Source organism: Lethenteron reissneri, chromosome 39 (genome assembly GCF_015708825.2).
Source record: "Lethenteron reissneri isolate LAM-NWPU_2019-01 chromosome 39, ASM1570882v1, whole genome shotgun sequence".
Lineage (NCBI taxonomy): Eukaryota > Metazoa > Chordata > Hyperoartia > Petromyzontiformes > Petromyzontidae > Lethenteron > Lethenteron reissneri.
In genome coordinates this window covers 3,560,216-3,579,767 of record NC_083817.1, presented here as the reverse complement: position 1 = coordinate 3,579,767, position 19,552 = coordinate 3,560,216, and positions in this window count along the sequence as shown.

The following is a 19,552-nucleotide window of genomic DNA, read 5'->3' as shown; positions in this document are numbered from 1 at the left end:
GAGGCGTGAAAATGAGCGCATGTAACGAAGACTAAGCAAGCCGTCTGAATGCCAAACTAAGCATGAACAGTTTTTTTTTTCTTAAATAATAATTTGGGCAGGGACATGTCGCTGGTAGACGGTGACATACCGATGGACAACGGTTGCGATGGAACAGCAACGGATTTGATGGACAGAACACACACGTGAAGCAATAAACTCGAACATCTGAGCTGAGCAACAGAATATGATTTGTCTCGGCCGCATGTACGGAGAGGTCAAAATGTACGGCGAGGTCAAAATATAGGCTGCAAGCCGACTCGAGTGGCTTCCAGTCCTCGCGCTGAAACAAGGTCAGCAATTTGGAAGTGGCCAGGGTGAACGCAGATTTATAAACGGGAGAAGTCAAGCACTGCGATAAATAAAACCGTCAACTCCCCCCCCACCCCCTCCGTCTGATTAAGGATTGCTCACGGCTCAAACAAATTGAATCTCATCTCCCCCAAGAGCAGTCAAGATTTATTTACGACCAAGTGCGGCCACAGGTAGAATATTTACTGCCAATCCAACCTTTTGTCTTCAGCTGCCAAAGACCCACACAATGTCAACAATTGTGGCTGCACATGTTATGCTTGCAGATAACGCTTCCACGAGCGCACACGCACACACACCAGCACGTCTATTTTTAAGCATCATCGCGGTTGTGCCCTGTACAGATCTCCGATGTGCTCTCGGTGTTGGAGCGCGTGTTGTTTGTTTGGGGGGATCTTCTTCTTCTTCGGGAAAGGGGAATTCAGTTCGTGAAAAAACCAAACGCAGACGAACACCCTTACCCCTTACGGCGCCATCAATTCAATATGACGGCGCCAAGCGAAAGGTTTAGCGTTATTACCTTGCAAGCGAATCCGTTTTTTAGGACATTTTTAGCACGCGGCGTTACAAGTGAAACCGCTGGCGTCAGCGGAAAGCTAATTCTACAACGTGCAAAAACCATCTGGCGGTTAACGTTGACAAATGCAGAGTAACCATCTGTTAATAGGCTCATGTCAAGACGCCTGGGTTTTACATCACTTGCACGCACACAGTGCCGGCTTGCAGAGAGTATATCTCCCGTTGAAGTACTAAGCTCCAAACTCTCACGTAGGAGGTATGAGAGGGCGAACACATTGAAAAAAAAGGTGCAAATGGATTCAAAGCGGTTCCCCTCGAAACATTTAATTCAATTACCGCTGACAAATTACGGCTTCAACGCATCAGGAGCAACCGCTGAACAAAACGGATGACATTTTTATGTTCTCCGGAGAAGACATCTTCCGAGTTTTTTTTTATAAACTTCTTAACAGCGGGGGGGAGGTGGGGGTGAGGGGAAACATTCGTACAAAGCCAACTAAAGCCCACCAAAAAAAACCCATGCGACTAAAAACAATAGCGAGTTTGTCTATTCTGAGTTGATCGCTTTTTTTTTTGCTCCCGTGTGTTTAAGTGCCACGGGCCTTCCTTCCGGACTCGTTTGCCTGCATTCCTCTCGTCTGTGTCTTTCATCCAATGATCAGGAATGTTTTTTTGGAGGGGGGCTACGCGCGTGCGTGCTCTCTCTCCCTCCTCCTCCTCCCCTCCCTCCTCCTCCTCCCCTCCCTCCTCCTCCTCCCCTCCCTCCTCCTCCTCCCCTCCCTCCTCCTCCTCCCCTCCCTCCTCCTCCTCCCCTCCCTCCTCCTCCTCCCCTCCCTCCTCCTCCTCCCCTCCCTCCTCCTCCTCCCCTCCCTCCTCCTCCTCCCCTCCCTCCTCCTCCTCCCCTCCCTCCTCCTCCTCCTCCCCTCCCTCCTCCTCCTCCTCCCCTCCCTCCTCCTCCTCCTCCCCTCCCTCCTCCTCCTCCTCCCCTCCCTCCTCCTCCTCCTCCCCTCCCTCCTCCTCCTCCTCCCCTCCCTCCTCCTCCTCCTCCCCTCCTCCCTCCTCCTCCTCCTCCCCTCCCTCCTCCTCCTCCTCCCCTCCCTCCTCCTCCCCTCCCTCCTCCTCCTCCTCCCCTCCCTCCTCCTCCTCCCCTCCCTCCTCCTCCTCCCCTCCCTCCTCCTCCTCCCCTCCCTCCTCCTCCTCCCCTCCCTCCTCCTCCTCCCCTCCCTCCACCTCCTCCTCCTCCCCTCCCTCCTCCTCCTCCCCTCCCTCCCTCCTCCTCCTCCCCTCCCTCCTCCTCCTCCCCTCCGTCCTCCTTCTCCTCCCCTCCTTCCTCCTGCTCCTCCCCTCCCTCCTCCTGCTCCTCGATGCGTTGTGGGAGATCAACAGGAAGATTTTGTCGTGGCGGATTTCGCCCGCACCTCCCCAACCTCCAAAAGCCAGCTGAGACGTAAGACGTTTGAAAATCGTGGCAATGTATTGGACATATTCTTAGGGTTTTTTCGGTAAAGTCACGTAGGTAAAAAATGTAAATTAAAATTAATAAAATAAAATAAAAATCACGACGTTTCGGAGGCAACACAAGCTTCCGTCTTCAGGTGGAACCGTCACAGCACGATAGCTGTATCTTACTTAATGATTTTAATTTAATTTTTTTACCTACGTGACTTTACCGAAAAAAAACCTAAGAATATGAATCATTGCAGTCACGAAAGCTTCAAATCTAGAATGTATTTGACAGACAAAACGCCAGACCGCCCTTTGCGATGCAGCTCGTAGAGGAATCTCCGTTGGCGGAAGCAACGTCGAGTTTCTCTCAAACTCGCGAATAGGATCTGATGAACAATCCATGGCATGCGACAGAGGTGGGTGAGGAAGGAAGGGGAGGGGGGTAAAGACTCATCTACACCTGGGTCTGACTTATTTTTCCCTCCCTTGCTCTCTACAAGTGCTTACCCTGAGCCCTTCACGAGTAAAGCCCATGATGCTTGTTGAAGCCACGTAACCCAGCTGCCTGCCACAATACACGACTCTCACCCGGCCCTATTAAATTTGAACCGATTGGCCACTCAAAATCAAGGGCCCTCCCTTGTTTGTCCATGGTAAGGGGGGGGGGGGGCTCCTCCTCACTGCAGCAACCACAAACACAAAAGGTTCTTCAAAACTGGACCAGAATTTATTTTTCCCGCGCAGAGTCAAACAAATGCTGCCGGTGTTACGCGAGTCTAGAAGGTCAATACGCGAGTCTAGAAGGAAGTGGAACAGAAAAACAACAACGACGACATCAAAAAAAATCCCACGACTCGTTCAACGAAACTCACGCAGCGTCGCTCACGGCAATTCATCATCCCCGTGGCGGCCACAGCGCCTGCCGACCGAGCGCCACGCTCGCCGGACTGGAGCTCACCTCGTGCGCCCCCCCCCCCCTCCCGGTGAAGCCACGCACGCTGTCCCGGGGCGCAGGCAAAGGTGTGGGGGGGAGGTAGGGGGGGAGGTAGGGGGGGGGGCATCGCTGCGTCGACCGCACGATAAACAACGAGGATCGCTTCACGCGAGACCAGCAGTCACACGCGAGTGGTGGGGGGGGGGGGCTCTGGAATTTCACCGCTTTGCCTCTTTTTCTTGGTTCTTTCGGTAAAGTCACGTAGAAGGGAAATAATAAAATAATAAAAATAAAACATTATAAAATAAAATTTTATTATATTATGATGTGTTATTTTTATTATTGTATTATTTAATAATAAAAATAAAACATAATAAAATAATATTTTATTATATTATAATTTGTATTTTTATTATTTTATTATTTCCCTTCTACGTGACTTTACCGAAAGAACCAAGAAGATGAATCCCTGCAGTCACGAAAACTTTCAATCGAAGCTTTGCCTCTTGTGTTTTGCTCTCGTTTTCTCTTCCCTGGCGGCTCTCGCTTTTCGCCGTTTTAAAGAAAAAAAAGTAGCCCCCGAAACTTGCCCGGGCAAGGGGATACTCCTCGGCCAGGAATTAAAAAAAAAGTGTTTACCGATATAAATGAACGCAGCGCTGGTGGTGGGGGGGTCCCGGCTAGAGCGGCTGAGAGCGACCATGGCGTCGAGCGGGGGGGGGGGAGGCAGAGGTACGGGGGCGCTGCCGCCACCCCCACCGCTGCTGCTGCTGCTGCTCCTACCCCGTGGGTGATTAATGAACGGGGGGGGGAGGGGAATGCGGGGCAGCCCCAATGGAGCAGCACCAGCGGTGCCCTCCGGCGGTGGCGGCGGCGGTGGGAGGAGGAGGAGGAGGCGGCGGCTCGCGCCACTGATACAGGTGGAGCTGCAAGAGCGATCCCGCCAACGTGCTCCGGCGTGACCCTCGCGATTCGTTCATTCTTCCCGCACTCCCCCCCTCAAAACCTCACCTGCCCCCCCCCCCCACGCCCGCCATCTGTACAACTGCGGCGGCAGCAACGCCTCGAGGCAACGCGCGTTTGAATTCCCGTCGCGATCGCCGTGATGGTGATGATGAGTTCCCGTGGTTCGTGACCCCGCGGTGAAGGTGCCCTCGGACGAGAAGGCTGTTTGCGTCGCCGGGGACTTCGATAATTGGCCCTGAATGTGGCTTTTGTTGTGTTTGTGTCGAGTGCCCTGGCAGCCCGGTATGCACAAAGATAAGCATCGGCATTGAGGGTGGATTTTGGACCCGTTTTGAGTTTTAGTGACACACGTACGCCGTTCGCCCCCCCCCCGCCCCCACTTTGACAGCTTTATATCGGCAAGCGACAACAACAGCCTCTTATAAAACAACAGGCAATTACCAGGACAGCAAGGCTTTTTAGATTCTACTCCCCGTCTGTCTATCTCACACACACACAGCAATCTCCGCAAGCACAGCGACAGAGATTCTAGGACAGCGTCGGCCTGAATGTGCCCGAGTTCGTCGGATACCCGAAGCTCGGAAGGGACGGGTTTGGTTCGTACTCGCATGGGACACTGCCTGGGAGTTCCAGGTATGTGTAAGCTTCGTCTGTGAGGTGTCCGAAATGGCGGCATTGCAGCAATGGATTCTTGAATCTAGCTGTGCGGAACTTTGGTCGTTATCGACGAGGAAGGAACCAACCCCCTGCTTCCTCCCACAAGCCAAACACTCGCGCGTGGACATTGGTCAAACATCTCAATGCTGCAGGACTCTACTGAAACAAAAAAATAGTTCAGACTCATCGAGGCTTACCTGGGTAAATAGAGTGAATTATTATTACGTTACCCCCCCCCCCCCCATGACATTGAACAAGATGATGGAACACATGATGTGAAAGTTGCACAGAGACGCGTGGAGAGGTGGCACCGAGAGAGACGGCGAAAAAGGGAACCACACGCAGAGAGAGGCATCGTGTCGACAGCCGAGTCAAGTGAACGGCTTCGGCGGAGACACATCGCATGGTAGCCAATGGAACGAGACTGGCGACGGAGTGGCAGTCGAAAGGGCGGAGTGTCTCCAAGAGGACGGCCAATCCAGATGTGGAGCAGTGAGAATAAGTCCAGGTGCAGGGAGCGAGATGGATGGTAGCAGCACTGGGCTACGAATGATGGCAACTGCGTGGGACGGTCTTCAACCAGCTAGCGGGTGAACAATGACTGATGATGATGATGACGACGACGACTGGCTATAACCAAGACACCCGAGCGCCTGGTTGTTTTCACTTCCTGCCTCACTCGCTTTGGTTTCACCTGGGCAACCGTGCAACATTTACAAGGCCATCGCCGTTGCGGACTCATCGATATACGGCACGCCGTTAAAACGCGACTCAACGAGTCCACGGGCCGAGCGGCAAGTCACCCGCGTTTGCGCAACGCGTTAAAGAGGCCGGCAAACTCGCTCGCAGCAAACACCTGCGCGAATTCACACTTTGCCGCTCTTAACCCACCACATTCCACGTTTATTATCCATTGGGCTCCAAAGGTCAGTTCCTTTCACACCTGTATAAATAAAGCCGTCCTTCCTCCTTTTAAAACGTGTGCCGCCCGTCCGCCGCCGTGGCCCGCACAAGACGACACGGGGGGGGGGGGGGCCCGGCTGCCATGAATCCGGGGGGTGGGGGGCCTCACGCTGTGGCGATGCACGCAGTGCGGCAAGAGAGAGGTTATTGGCCAGATGAAAATAAAACATACAAAAAAAAACAAGTGTCTGGACGGAATTCTCCAAGGTCTGCTGCTCAAGGCAAAGGTTCGTTGGCATCGGTGGAGATTTGTGAAAAGCGGCGGTGCAGAGCGGACGGGCACTGATTGACATTTGCGCACTCGCCAGCGCGGGCATTCCCTGGTTGTTCCCGTGGGTCAGGAGGGGGTGTCTCAGTTGTCCGTGACCAGAACCATCATTAGCAAACGATCAATCCACTGCTGGATGAGGTATCCCCAGGTCATCGTCGTCATCCCTCGTGATCGCGCAACGCAGCAATCCACCTGCACAATCCGATCTGATCCCATCGCTCCATCTCTGCGGTAGAAGGCCTATTCAGCGCCTTCCCTCTTTGCGCTGATCACTCAGTTATTATTCTTGCTTCACTGGCCATCATCCATGGTGACGATGTCATGCCTGAGACCCGCTTACTTTTCTTGATGTTATCAATTCACGTATTCCTCATTCCGCCTGCCAAGCATACATCTCTTCATGCTTCTGTCAGAAATTTAGAGTTTTTGTTCCATGTCACTTCATCACTATCCACGTTCCTGATGTAAAAACAAACTGATTTCTGTACCTTTCCAGATGTGCAGGTGAGGGCAGTGATGGTGAGCTGGTTGGGTGTAAGAAGTGTGTGGACTTTCCTGTGTTATGTAAACACATTTCTGGTTAAACGGTGCAGCGTTTTTGTTTCAGTTAATACATAACTTTGTAACTGCCTTTGTTGACCTTTGAAATGTTCAGAGTGGAGTAGAGATAAAAAAAAAAACCTTTGTCACGAAACGTGTCAATTGTATACAAAAAAAATTACTGATAAAGTACGGAGAGATGGATTTATTTTTTTACTCTGGTTCGAGTAGAAGCGAGAGCCCACAGTAAAAGTGACAAAACCATCGCTCTGCTACGTAGAACGCCACCTTTTTAATTTATTTTGTCTTCTTTAGAGCAGTGTCATTATTTGCGCTTGTGCACCGCTGCCAATGCAACATCAAGTGTAAAAACGAACAAACAACATTGTAATTTCCATACTATCAGTCGGGGGATAGGAAATTGCCTGATTCGATCATTAAAAAAAACGTAACGACAGTTGCAAGGCTAGTCCTGCAGATGCTCAAACTCGCGCTTTGGGTAAACACTTCACGAGCAGAAAACAGACCTCTCCCGTATAAATTATTAAACCAAAATATTTCTACTGAGCGGCTGCCATGACCTTGACAGCCACTTAATGCTCTGAGAACACATCCTCCGTGAGTAGCTGTGGGGTGTTTTTTTCACCGTTATCTAATCACGAAACATTCAGAGGTACAACCGCAGGATTCACCGTTTCAAAGTGGACATTCTCAGGATGGTACCCGATGACTCTCGTAGGTGTAACACCGAACGGCAAAATTTCGATTTAAAGCTTTCGTGACTGCAGGGATTCATCTTCTTGGCTCTTTCGGTAAAGTCACGTAGAAGGGAAATAATAAAATAATAAAAATAAAACATAATAATCGTTCATTCAGACGCTGTCTTTCCGACAGACCTGTTCTTCACCTGAGGACGGCTGCTTGCGTTGTGGCCGAAACGTCGTGAGAATTGTATTTTATTATGTTTTATTTTTATTATTTTATTATTTCCTTTCTACGTGACTTTACCGAAAGAACCAAGAAGAACCGAACGGCTAATTGCCTTACGAGCTGCGGAAGACATGTGGCGGGCAGACAGCCAAGCGGTTGTGGTGGTCTGCCCGACACACTTTGGAAGACTCAACGGGTCCATTTCCCCCGCAGTAAATTAATAACAAACCTGGCGCACGACCGACAAGAATCCCACTTGACTAAGCATTGAGCTTCATCATCTGACATTCCCCCTCTCTCTGTGAGCCGCGTGCTTCCTCAAACACGTAGGCTTCCGTGACCAATATTATCCATGATACAGATTTATTTTGGGGTTAGATCACGATCACGATCTATCCTCCCAAAACAAGATCTGTATTTCGATTTAAAGCTTTCGTGACTGCAGGGATTCATCTTCTTGGTTCTTTCGGTAAAGTCACGTAGAATGTAAATAATAAAATAATCATAATACAATTTACATGATAAAATAATTATGACGACGTTTCGGCCACAACGCAAGCAGCCATCCTCTTCTCGACAGATCTGTTCTTCACCTGAGGACGGCTGCTTGCGTTGTGGCTGAAACGTCGTGAGAATTATTTTATTATGTTTTATTTTTATTATTTTATTATTTCCATTCTACGTGACTTTACCGAAAGAACCAAGAAGATCTATATTATGGATTTCTCAAACACGTCGGCGACCGTGGCCTTCCATTTAGCTCGCTCTTCATATTCTTCAAGAACTTGTAATTGGATGCTCGAAGTTGCAATCAATTGTTCCAAGTTGTTTACTAAATGTTGCTGTGTTACCCTGGTATATTTAATACTGTTTTGCATGCATGGTCTGTCACCTGGTTATAGTACAATTATTGGGTAATCTATCTCGCTCCCTTGTGCCATCCTCATAACTCAAGAGTTGACCGTCCATGCTTTCCACCTTTTGTGATCTCTGGCATCTCATTCATCTCACTCGTTTGTTGTTTTCTCAATCAACTCCAACAGAAACCGAAAAAAAACACAATCGATAGAGAGGCAAAAACAACAGCGCCGACCGGCCGATGAGAATAAACAACGGCCGTATATATAAAGTGGCTTGTTTTTTATGTCGCCGTTGCTCACAGACTACAAGCCCCTCTATCACAATCGGCCTGTTAAGGAGGCTGCTGTGATGCTGCTGTCCACAAGCCTCATTCAGACACCGGTGGTAACACGGAGGAGAAAGGGGGGGGGGGGGTGACATAACATTTCGATGCGGTGTGTGAACAAGCCCTCGAGCGGGAAATTCCAACACCTCAAACCATCTGTGCTGGGTGACAAACGGGGGGAGGGGGGGGGGTTCAAAAACAACTTGTTTGGGAGAGGGGGGGGGGGCAAGTCCTCGCCAGGCCCTCCAGAGCACGTGGTTCCCATCGGAGATGCTCGAAAAAGTTCCCATCACGAACTGCCACACCATAACAAGCCACCCCCACCACCGCCACAAGCCACCAATCTCCACCACCACCGCTACAAGCCACCAATCGCCACCACCACCGCCACACGCCACCCATCACCACCACCACCCATCACCACCACCGGAAACCACCCATCACCACCACCACTGCCACACGCCACCCATCACCACCACCACCCATCACCACCACCACCGCCGGAAACCACCCATCACCACCACCACTGCCACACGCCACCCATCACCACCACCACCCATCACCACCACCACCACCACCACCACCGGAAACCACCCATCACCACCACCACTGCCACAAACTACCACCACACGCCACCCACCACCACCGCCACCACCGCCACCACCGCCACCACCGCCACCACCGCCACCACCGCCACTGCCACAAATCAACCACACCACCGGAGACCGCCACCATCCCCGCACACCGCTCTCGTGACGCTCAAGCCCACATTCCCACACGCCCCCCCCCCCCCTCCTGCGCGTCCGTGCGTGCCTCTTAATGTAGTGGCGGTGAAGAGGGGTGTTGGTGGATCACAAGGAGATGGGGGCACCGTGTGTGCGTGCGAGGCTTTCGTAGCGCCTTGCGTTAAAAACCCAGCTTCCCGAGAGTTTGATTCCCCGCAACGGCTAACATCAGTGGTGATTGTCTGAACAGGCGTTGGGCCTCCCCGAGGTCAACTCGGCCTTAAAAATATACCTTTGTGGTGTGTAAATATCAGAGGTGGGACAAAGTCATTGTTATGCAAGTCCAAGTCGAGTCTGAAGTCATCAAATTCATGACTCGAGTCTGACTCGAGTCCAAGTCACATGACTCGAGTCCACACCTCAGAGGTGGGACAAAGTCATTGTTATGCAAGTCCAAGTCGAGTCTGAAGTCATAAAATTCATGACTCGAGTCTGACTCGAGTCCAAGTCACATGACTCGAGTCCACACCTCAGAGGTGGGACAAAGTCATTGTTATGCAAGTCCAAGTCGAGTCTGAAGTCATCAAATTCATGACTCGAGTCTGACTCGAGTCCAAGTCACATGACTCGAGTCCACACCTCAGAGGTGGGACAAAGTCATTGTTATGCAAGTCCAAGTCGAGTCTGAAGTCATCAAATTCATGACTCGAGTCTGACTCGACTCCAAGTCACATGACTCGAGTCCACACCTCTGGTAAATATCACCAGTGGGGGAGACAAAGGTGGCCGGGCGTTGGGGCCACCACGCCCTCGTGCAGTGCTGGCCCTCACAAGTGCCTACGAATCGCGTGCTCCCCAAGAGCCTGTGTAGAGGCTATACGGCAGAGGTCGCAAACGGGTTTTGATTCCTTACCCGTACCCGGCCGCACCAGGGTCGCAAACGGGTACTCGTACCCGGCCGTACCCGTACCCTACCCGTACCCGGCCGGGTACGGGTAGGGTACGGGTATCGGGTACCCGATTGCGACCTCTGGGATGAAGCCATGTTGCAGGCGCGGGTGGGTTGATTCTAGGAACTTGAATTGTGAGAAGAGACAAGACGTTGGGAAATGAGTGACAAACGGTTATTCACCAGTGACTCACGGTCTACCCGTACCCGGCCGCACCAGGGTCGCAAACGGGTACCCGTACCCGGCCGGGTACGGGTAGCCGGGTATCGGGTAGGGTACGGGTATCGGGTACCCGACTGCGACCTCTGCTATACGGAGGGCCTTCCCTTTGCTGTAGACCCACCAGCAGGTCAGTGAGGTTGTGCCTGCAGCGTGGAAGTACAACAAGGTTAGGTTTCCGACTGAAACTCGAGACGGCGGCTTGAGAGGTTTGCTCCCCATATGCTTGAATATTTTTTGGGCCCTCGATCTTCATCCCTTGTTTTAAGGAATTCCCAGGCAAACCCCTCGTGGAAATATGAATCTGGAGGCTCTGCCGAGACGCTTCTCCTCCGCTAATGAGGTGACATTATTTCTACTCTTCTAATTGTTCTCTAACATATTGCAATTCCACCACCCTTTCTCTCTTCCTGGCACTCATCCACCGCAACATCTGCCACGCGCCGCAGCCAAACGAACTCGGCATTCATCAGATTCCGTTGTTCAAGACCCTCCGCGGACTCGCAAACCTCTCCCCTCTCGTCTCACGCTTACTCCCCTCTGTGCACCCCCCCCCCCCTCATCTCACTCATCTCACTCATCTCACTCTACTCCCAAGGCCTTCTGTCAGAACCCCCAGGCACCCTGCACTTGGTGGGAAGTCGCCCTTCTCTTTTCTGCCGATCCCACAACACACAAACTACCCCCCCCCCCCATCTCGCCCCAGCCATCTGTGCTGTCAACTCCCTGTTCAAGTCCAGACTCAAGACCTTTTCCTTCTCTTTTGCCTGTGACCGACTGCCTCTCTTCGGGAATGTACATCCCATGTGCAGATATCACCGCCTACAAGATGCTCACGTCACAATGTTTGCGCACGACGTCTTCGCGTGCGCTTGTGTTTAGAAGCTGTACAACTGCACGTCGCGTTTTAGAGACTCGCGCAGAGACACGACAGCGCGCAGACTCGCAGAGAGACCCACGGCTTCGGCGGACGGAATATCAAGACGGGAGGTGAGCACGTCGGGAAGGCAGCTCTGAGCGTGGAACGTTTCAAGCGCTATCTCCCCGTGCGCACCTGCGATTCCTCCTGAAGGTGTGTTCTGGGCACGCATGAGGGGGTGGGGGAGGGGCAAGGGTCAAGTGTCCACCCTCCCCCTGCGCTCCCCTCCCCCCATGCCTAGGCCATACCTCGGGTCAAAGTTCAATCACCTCCTCCCAATCGCACCGGATGGGCTAATTATTGCCCTCCTATAATGTGTTATCAGGTTGTACCGGCACGGAGTGAAACGTCAGAACATCGTGCCCAATGGCACCCGGCAACAACCCAAAAAAATACGTCGAAGAGCCCTACGCCACGATCAAGAGAGCCGACGCAGCAGGGCTAATTGTTATCAAGAGCAGCAGCAGCACAACCCTGTGGTTCCCCAGGGAGGGAAGAGCGTGCTGGGCTCTGTAATCATGCAGTAGTCTGGGAAAGTGAAAGAGAAAATGGGAGGAGGAGGAGGGGGGGGGGCAGGAAGAAATACAAAAATGCGGTGATAATTTAGTTTCGTCGACGCACATGTGACAACACACTGTAAATGAGAGCTCGCGTCAGCAGGGGGAATTGTGAAATAGTGCAGTAGTGTTTACAGAGAGAACAGGGCACTGTCTCACGACAAGGGCTACACTTGGCCGCAAGCCGTCGCTACATTCATGGCCATAGCTCACTCGAGCGGGGCATCACAGCGATGCATACCAAGCAGTGCCGATCCCACGCGCTCACGGCTCCACACCACGGGACTACAATGTACGCGTGCGTCACACAATCAAACGGACCCGCCGAGCACGTGTTCGCAATGTCAGACTCTAGCTGATCGTTTTTATTTCGCAAATCCGCCAAAAAACGCACAAATCTCACGCACTCAAAGGACTCCACCGCAACCATGAGCAGGGACCATCAAAATGCGCGAATTCGCAATCTTAAGAGTCTCCACTTGCTCGTTTGTAATTTCGCAACGAGCCAAGCGGCGTGGAAGAAAGGGTGGGAAACGTCGCCGTTCGCTCCTCTCGATGCAGTTGCCGCTGTCAGCGCCATCGCTCCCCCCACCTGGCGAAATATTCCTGATAAAAAACACGGAGGTTTAACTAAAAAATGTTTACTGCTCAACAGTTTTTTTTAAATATAAAACCGGGTAAGGCCCACTGAGCTGTGTAGCTCTTTTTCAGAAGCGACCTGGCCACAAATGATAGCTCAACGAAGTGGCTTATCACGTAGACATTTATGGCAGGCAAAAACTCTAAACGCATCAGGGTCGGGATCGACGCCACGACCTCCTGTATACCAAGCGAGGTAGTCAACATCTTACCACAGTGGCTGGGTGGTGACGGGGGGTTTGGTGCTAACATTTAAAAGGTCACTGTGTAACGACAACACCTGTGAACGCTTTGGGTAAATAAGTCACTTCGAGGAACGGTGTGAATGTGCAGGCATAACGAGGCCGATCAACACCTGCCGCTACTGCTCCTGCTGCCACGAAAGCACACACAGGGCCCGGGGGGAGAGGGCCTCAACCCTCGAGGGCAACTTCCGCTCCCAGCTCTACGATTCACTTGCGGGTTTGTGCCGCGCGGTGTTTGGTGCGACGTGCCGACTGTTTCGCTCCGTGCGCTGAAGTTAAACCACGGGACGTCGAGCCAAATAAGCGCGCGGTACGACGCGGAAACACATCGGACAGCTGTACGGCGCAACCGCGAAAGCCTATGGCGCTCTGGGGTAACTTCTGCTCGACTAAAAATGACGACGCTGAATATCATTCTTTGGTTCTTTCGGTTAAGTCACGTCTAAAGATAAAATAATAAATTAAAATAAAATTATTTTATCTTTAGACGTGACTTAACCGAAAGAACCAAAGAATAATTCCTGCAGTCACGAAAGCTCCATAATTAAGGCTGAATATCATCTTCACAACTTCACACTCTCCCGTTCCGAGACGTCTTCAAGTTGCAGGGTGGCCGCCGTTCACCGCTGAATCTCGGAACGCACGAGCGGTTCAGAGTTAATTTTATTTAGAGAGGTGTAGCGCCGATGTATTTAAAGACATTGTACTCACTATGAGACCTCCCCTTTACCAGTGGCAAAATATAGTAATAGGTTTTTACCCTTTCAACTGGTACAAAAACTGACACCTTTATACAAGGGATCATGTTTACACTAACCACAACACAAGAAGTCAAAATGCAAACAAAAAGAAACAACTCTGATAATGATAATGATATGTACTGTCCTTGAAGTTGATTGGTCCACACCCGAGACAGCTTTTCTTAGAGCCTCATCTCCATTGACATTGTACTCGCCGCAGAAAACTGTTGCTCTTTGGTTATCCAGAAAATAACCGTGCCGAGCCTTGAGACTCGAATGTTCCGGATCGCAAGCGCACACACCACCGTGCAAGCCATAAGTTAAAAAAAATGTGTCTTAATGAAAATATTACTAAAAATACGAAAAGGTGTTACATTTCAGCTGAACAACTTTATTATCCAAATCCCCTGCTTAATTAAGGAGGCTCTTAATTCAATGAACACCTGCCGACAAACAAGAGTGAAAATGAAACAGGAAGGGATCTGACATGCAGCGAGAGCCAGGGCCGTGTGGAGACGGCTGTGAGCTGGAGGGTCCACGCAGCACACAATTGGCTCTCATTCCCAGGGCAACATTTACAGACCTTAATTTAATTTCAGAATTGTCTGGAGTGCACACATGGCCCAAAGGTTCCACACACGCGTCACGTGGCACGTATGCTACCCTTGCTCCTGTAGCAACTGAATGGATTCTAGGCCAGTGGATGAATCATCGCAGGTCGTGTTTAGATAATCTAGGCGCAGGCCGGCCTACCACCTTTGACCTCTAACCTCCAACCAGGCCGTGGGTCTGTGCTATGTCACCGCAGCCACGGCCGCTCGTTTAAAGTGTTTGACTCATTGCCACTCTTGACAAATGTTCAATTCCTGCGCACGTACAAATGCGTGGGTGTTGACGACAATCCTCCAAACCGCCTTCCAGCCACTCACGCCCGCCACTGAAACCTGATGACTCCATTAAAACGTGTAGTTTACAAAATAAGTATAACCCACAGATAGCCAAGACGTGCACATAATAGTTAACGCACAAAAGGGAGAAATTATCCGCTGAAAGTGAAGGATATTTTAACCTTTTGGCTGTTGACAATGTGCACAACGCAGGAGGGAGGAGACCTTCTCCTCTTCACGCTGCTCCCCAAGACAGATTTGTGGCGCCAGACCATCCATCTCCGGTATTTGTCACTGTCGGCCACTTCTTGCAGTTGACTCAAGTTGGAAATGTTTTGTACATCTCACTCGGCATAATAAACATATCCCCCGTCGGTTGATAGCCCCTGTTGCTATAAGAACGGCGTGAATACCACATGTGCTTATTATTATTATTGCTGGCCACCCATGCCAATGTTTCACCAGACCACCTGTGTGCTTCATGCAAAACAAAGACAAAGATCGCCCGTATAGCCTTTAACAAACCGTTGGGGCAAGTGCTGTTAGCAAGCACCAGTCCGGCACACGACGGGGTGGGTGGCCAGCACCACGCCCGACCGCCTTTGTCTCCCCAAGTGGCGATGTTTACACATCGCACCAGGTACTCATTTGAGGCCAAGTCAACCTAAGGGAGACCCAGGAACCGGTTCAGTATATCGTCACCGGTGTTGGCCGTGAGCGGGAATCGAACTCGGGTCGCCGGGTTCGTAGCGCCGCGCTGCATGCAAAAAAAAGACAAAGATCGCCCGTATAGCCTTAACAGACTGTAAGGGGCAAGAGCTGTTAGCGAGCACCTATAAAGGCCGGCACGGCACACGAAAGGGTGGGTGGCCAACACCACGCCCAGCCACCTTTGTCTGCCCAGTGGCGATGTTTACACACCGCACCAGGTACTAATTTGAGGCTGAGTCGACCTAGGGGAGGCTCAGTACCGGTTCAGATAATCGTCACTGGTGATGGCCGTGAGCGGCAGCGCGCTAACCGCTGCACCACCGCTCCCCACACACGCACAGCACGGACCACGGCACGCAACGCAGACCACACCACGTGCGGGAGCAGAATGAGTTGTCATCACTGGTACGGGGAACGAGCGAGGGAGGCGAGGGAGGGGGGATGGAGGTTTCCTGAAGGGAACTACCTGCCCCTGCCGCGTGGCTGCGGTGACAAAGGCGCTGCTGATCAAATTGCCAGCGCAGTGACAAAGCAGGGCGGGGTGTACCCACTACCCAGCCTGCTCCCCCCCCCTCCACGCTCAGCCCTTTGATCCCTGATGCTCAAAGGACATTCCTTCCTCGAGCTAAAGAAAGGACTGGCTTGTCGTTGTGCAGGGGTGGAGCATGGGGAAGTGGGGGGGGGGAGCTAGGAGTGGGGGGGGGGCAGGGAGTGTTTGCAAGGACTACCTGCTCAAGCAAGACTTGTGTAATCCCGGGTGGTCGGAAGTCAACAAAATGCGGTGTTTGTCAATTGAAATAACAAATAACATGATGATGCGGTGGGTGTACCGAGTGTAAATCGTCAACGGATTGAGAGCCGGTGGCGTCGGACGGTGATTGCGCCGTGCCTTGAAGCCGACGAGCTTGGGTACTCATTTGAGGCCGAGTCGACCTAGAGGAGCTCCAGGACTGGTTCAGATAATCGTCACTGGTGTTGGCCGTGAGCGGAATGCAAACTAGGGTCACCGGGTTCGCAGCGCCCTAACTACTTCCCCTCCCACTCTCAGTACACACATACACACAAAGACAAAGATCCCCCGTATAGTCTTAACAGACTTTGAAGACCGTCACGGCACACGAGGGGGTGGATGGCCAGCACCACGAAAGGCCGCCTTTGTATTCCCAGTGGCGATGTTTAAACACCGCACCAGGTACTCATTTGAGGCTGAGTCGACCTAGGGGAGGCCCAGGACTGGTTCAGACTGGTTCAGATAATCGTCACCAGGTTCGTGGCGCAGCGCGCTAACCGCTACACCGCCGCTCCCCACACACACTCACACACACACACACTCCCACACACGTGTGTTGTATTGGTATCGTTATCACGCAATTATTCTCTGACGTACAATCAGTTGTCTGAAGAGGTCCGGACAGTGTCTGGAGGATGTCTAAATTTCGCGGGCAATTTAAAGAGCTCTCTTGATCGTGGCAAATCTCAATCAGCGCCGATGCAGATCGAGCAATTGGAAGTCTCGGCTGGACTCGGTTTCACCTATAGATTCTAACTCTCAGCCGCTGTGTACACATCCTAGGGTGTGCTCCGACGACTACGGAGCAGACCAAATGCATGAAGAAAAAATACCAAAGTATCGAACTCAATGAGGAGAGAAAACGCACGACACCGCACACGCCCACCGCAAACAACACATGCATCTTCGCCCTGCTGGAGACAGGCAAGTCGTGGTCACGAGCACGCAGCGCTTGGCATTTGCAACCAACACATGCCCCCCCCCCCCCACTTTCTCATCTGATGCGTAAAAAAAAAAGTCTCTCATCACGTTTCACCCCGCAGAGCGAATCGCTTTATTGGCAATCAGCAGCATAAACGTTTTTTGAGCAATTCATAACGAGGGTAACCCTATCGCCTACCCCGAACATAATAACATCCACGTGGCCGTCGAGTGCTGCCACGTGGTCGTCGAGAGCTGTCACGTGATCGTCGAGTGCTGTCACGTGGTCGTCGCCTGGCGTTACCATCCAGGGCCCTGAACCGTTTTTTGCTAAAAAAATTCTTCGAGCCAAATCTATAACTCAGGTGCTTTTCTTTCGTCTCTTCTCGTGATCGTCATCGCACACATTGACACATAGGTTTTTTAACGTTTGTTGTTGAAAATAGAAATATGTAAAACAAAATCCAACTCTATTTACTGCGTGAATTGTTTATCTGCATCGTACTTTGTACCGCCCCCCAACCCCCACTTGTCAAAGAGACTTTTGACTCAATGGGCTCTCACTGGGTTAAAAACAGAGATATGTGTACTGCGTGTACCCGAACACACTCATCGATCACCAAAGATAACGTTATTTTAGGGAATTTGGTCAAATATAACTGTACTTCCCGATTATCTTTTTACTTTTACCATCTCTGCCACTTTGGCCTTTCCACCCCAGGCCAGCTACATGTCCTCATCATCAGCAGCCTTCATCAATCCACTCCTGGATGAAAGCCTCCACGCCCCCCCCCACACCTCCCCACCAAAAGCCATCGCAATCTCTCAAGCGATGTAAAAATCCACGTAGCCGCTGCACACGAGCAGATTTCGTCACTCCACCTCCGCGGCGGACGTCCACCCGGGTCTGTTCCCTCCTGCGACTGCCACTCACACCGCTGGTCTCGGCTACCCAACATCGATACGACGTCTTGAACTGACCTTCACTACCTAGTCCATGTTCCCTTGCTGTCTCGGAGCGCAAACCTTTGTACGCTTCTTTGAGGACTCCACAGGCTTTTGCTCCAGTTTCCTCACGAATGCCCCGTGGTTTTTGTTTTTTGATCCATAACTCAGAGCAGTTGGTCACAAACATGAATGCTCACATGCCAGAAATTAAAATATCAGCATTTTAACAAGCTCAAAGAGAGCCACATCGTGATGGTGAAACAGAGCCTACTGGGAAACATCAATCTCTGAATTCCCAACGGCAGAAACACGTGTTTGAGTTTTAACGTGGAGACTTTCTTTGTTGATTAAAACCCACATGTGTTTTGCTTTTTATTCGTATTAACTCAATTTGTTGAAGGACGGGGGGCTGGGGCTGGGGTGGGGAGGGAAAAAAAACCAAGGGACATCTCTTTTTCTCAGGAAGCACTTTACACAGCACTCGCTGTTCACATTCCTCCACTCGATCATTTATTTATTTTTAATTCCCCAGCGACGGAGAAAACTACGCCATCCGAGCCAATTACTTGAAGCGCTCCTCTTTGGTATTTCAATTGCTTGCTTTCCCACACGGCCAACAAAAAGCGAATATGATAACGGAAAACCAAGGCCACTCCCGACAGCCGCATACAAACCACTGCACAGGAACACGTCACGACCAGGCAGCAGCAGCAGCATCGGCGATCGGCACTACTGCTGCCACCCTGAATTTTTACCTCGAAACACAAGCTCAGCATTTGAGTTATCGGTACACGTGCGTACATAATCCTACGACTGTAATTATGAAGCTCATATTCTGGCATACGTACAAAACTCGTCTCATTATTGTCTCGCAAATAAATGTAGGTGGGCCCACTCGCATTTGGTCTGCAGTTAACAAAACGTGTGCCCCCTGAAGTTCCGCACACAATTATTATTTTGTCGTTTAGTCTTAACGATGTAGGGAAATGAGAACAATTTAATGATCTAAGTTTAACTTTATTTACACTTTCGTCAGTAACTGAAGCAGAACTCAATTTGATTCACATGCAAACAATGTTTACTGGCAACTAATTAGTATCTTCAGTCATGATACATCCACTGCAAGGATGAACACCTCCCCAAGTCATTGATATCCTTCACAGTTCGAGGATGCAGCAACATACCACGCTCCATCTCCCCGGTAGAGGTGCTCTTCGACACATTGCATTCCTTGGCCGTATTTCCGTCACTATTCTTGACCCTTTAGTTATCATCATTGTTACGGAACTATAACAAACACTGCCAACAGTACGGGGATGATATCACTGCCCCATTGCTCCCAAGCTGCGATGCTCTCTGATTCCATACACAATGCGGGTGCGGGACAGAAGCGACAGTCTCACCATTATAAGCCCAAAGACAAAGATCCCCCATGTAGCCTTAACAGGCTGTTGGGGCAAGTGCTGTTAGCGATCACCTATGAAGGCCAGAATGGCACACGAGGGGGTGGGTGGCCAGAAACTACGCACGGCCACCTT